This window comes from Cynara cardunculus (genome assembly GCF_001531365.2).
Source record: "Cynara cardunculus var. scolymus isolate 2C chromosome LG 1, CcrdV1, whole genome shotgun sequence".
In the NCBI taxonomy this organism is placed as follows: domain Eukaryota; kingdom Viridiplantae; phylum Streptophyta; class Magnoliopsida; order Asterales; family Asteraceae; genus Cynara; species Cynara cardunculus.
Window position 1 is genome coordinate 39,615,851 of NC_037528.1, and position 2,858 is coordinate 39,618,708.

At 40.3% G+C, this 2,858-nt stretch overlaps 1 non-coding gene across 1 annotated transcript; it reads left to right on the forward strand.

The window, feature by feature from the left end:
* The first annotated feature begins 2,172 nt into the window (after positions 1-2,172).
* Positions 2,173-2,279, forward strand: LOC112503280. The gene has a single exon (XR_003067918.1). It is a non-coding gene; the product is annotated as a small nucleolar RNA R71 (small nucleolar RNA).
* Positions 2,280-2,858: the final 579 nt, after the last annotated feature.

Below are 2,858 nucleotides of genomic sequence, written 5' to 3' on the forward strand. Positions count from 1 at the left end.
GATTGCTTGATGATAACCTAACTGTTTAAAGATCAACTATCAGTTTGCGTATACATGAATTAATTCAAAGATCCGATATAGAATAATCGATGCCCTCCTTTCCTCCAAAACCCTTATACCGCGTAACCGACCCAACAATATACACTTGTACCATAGCCTACTACAAGTTGACTCTCCCTCTTCGGCTCTCCCTCTCCCTACACGATCACTTCACTGGTTTTTCTCAGTAGAGGTAGACATTGCCTTCTTTACTTCTCCCTTGATTTGTATTTCCAAATAGTTTCAATAGGCTTCAAAAAAATCCCCGTTCCCCGTTGGGGACGGGGATGGGGATGTGATCATAATCCCCGGCGAGGAYGGGGACGGGGACGGGGACACATACGGGGGATCGGGGACGGGGACGGGTATTGGGGTCCCTGCCCCATTACCATCCCTAGTCCTACCGGTTGCTAAGAATGGTCTTCCTAGGATGATTGGAATCTCTTTATCAGCCTCAAAATCAAGAATGATGAAGTCAGTGGGAAAAATGAATTTATCCACTTGGACTAATACATCCTCAATTTTTCCCTTTGGGTGAGCTATGGATTTGTCTTCTAACTGAAGGGGAATTGTGGTTGGTCTAGCCTCACCTATGCCTAAGGTATTGAATACTGATAAGGGCATGAGGTTAATACTGGCACCTAAATCACCTAAAGCCTTTCCAATTTCCTTCCCACCTATTGAACAAGGAATTGTGAAACTCTCGGGATCTTTGAGTTTAGGGGGAATTTTATTTGAAAGGAGGGCACTAGAACCTTGTGTTAGGGCCACAGTCTCAAATTCGTTCAGTTTTTTCTTCTTGCTCAAAATTTCCTTGAGGAACTTTGCATAACTTGGCATTTTTTCAATAGCTTCAACCAACGGGATGTTGATATGTAGCTGTTTGAACACGTCAAGGCTTTTTGAATTGCAACTCCTCTTTCTGATTCCTCAACCTTTGTGGAAAAGGTATATGAGGAGGAATAGGGGTTATGACTAGTTTTTTAGAGGACTGACTAGGAGGTTCCTGGATGATGATAGGCTCTTCATGAGGAACAGGTGACTCAACATTCTTGTTACTTTTAGCAGAAGATGTTCCAATATCATTATGAAATGATACCTTCTTTTTTCCTTCATTCGGAAATAACAAGGGGAAGTCTGCTTTATCAGAAAGTGGTCCTATTTCTATTGGTTTTCCCTTATCTTTCAAGGTGGTTGTGACAATATCTGAACTAGATGTTGTGACATCCCTCTTAATTGAGTCCTTGGGTTCAACAGATTTTTTATAGGTTCACTCTCTATGAGGTTCTTTCCACTCCTTAAAGTCACTACCTTTACATGCTCTCTCATCATTGGCTTTGGAATCTTTGTATCACTAGGAAGAGTACCTGGAGGTTTATTTCTTACCTTAAGTGCAAGTTGACTAATCTGTGTTTCTAGAGATCTTATGGGAGTGTTCTGATGGTTCATGGTTGTGTTGGTTTGGTTTATGAATCCTTTCAGAGTTGCTTCTAAAGAAGTAGAAGATTCGGCTTGTTGGTTAGACTTTTTTTTGGAAAGGTGAATGATTTGCTTGTTGATGAAAAGTATTTTGGTGATGGTTTGGAGCTTGACCCTGATGTTGGTGTTGAGACTGATATGGTTGGAATTGTGAAGTCCCTTGGGGTTTGTTCATTGGTGGGTTTAGAGCAGGACTGTGCCATGAAAAATTGATTGTATGTTTGAGAGAATGGTCTTGATCTATTTTGATTTCCCACATAGTTGACTGATTCAGAGTTAGATGGACAATGTTCAAAAGGATGTCCTCCACCACAATACACACATTGTATCGACTCAACAGTTGGAGCATGTGTGTGGTGGCTATAGATTGTGCTACTTGACCGTTTGTTAAACTTTTAATCAAGTTGGTTATCGCAATCATCTGAGCCGTCAATGCTGTAAAAGCATCCATGTCATGAATTCCCCATTGTTTTGCGTGGTACTAGTGCACGTGGGTCGGTCCAATGTCCATTATTGTTAGAAATCTTTTCAAGGATATCATATCCATCATTATAGGTACTAGCTGTGAAAGCTCCTCCTGATGTAGCATCGAGCATTTGTTTTGCAATGAGATTTAACCCATTGTAAAATGTCTCGAGCTGTATACCGTATGGAATGCCATGGTGATGGCATTTTCTTAATAGCTCCTTGTACCTTTCCCAAGCATCGGGAACTGCCTCATCGTTCATTTGTCTAAAAAGACAAATTTTGTTTCTGGACTTAGCATTTCGAGTGGGAGGAAAATATTTTTTTAAAAACTCTTCTGCCATGCTATTCCAAGAATTCACAGATCCTGGTTGCAAGGAATTGAACCAAGACTTTGCCCTATCCCTTAAAGAAAAAGGAAACAATGTGAGTCTTAGAGCATCGTTAGATACTCCCGGGATAAGGAAAGTGTCAGTTATTTCCATGAATGATTTTAAGTATGAGTGTGGATCTTCAGATGGCAAACCACTAAACTGACCGTTGGTTTGTAACATATTAAACATTACTGGTTTTAACTCAAAATGGAGGGCTTCCATTTATGGTCTAATTATTCTTGAATTTAACTGATCAAAAACAGGAATGGCATAGTCCATAATTCCTCCATCTTTTGAGTTTTCCAGTTTGATTATTTTTTCAGCGTCATTCAGTGGTGGGGGAGTTGGTGGAAGTGGATTATCAGCCATATTTGAAGAGGTTAGAGTAGATAATAATACTCTTTGAACTCTTCGTCTTTGTCTAAATGTTCGCTCGATATCCATATTCAATTCAAAAATCTCCCCGTACGGTAGCCTTGGCATACACCACACCCAAAATCA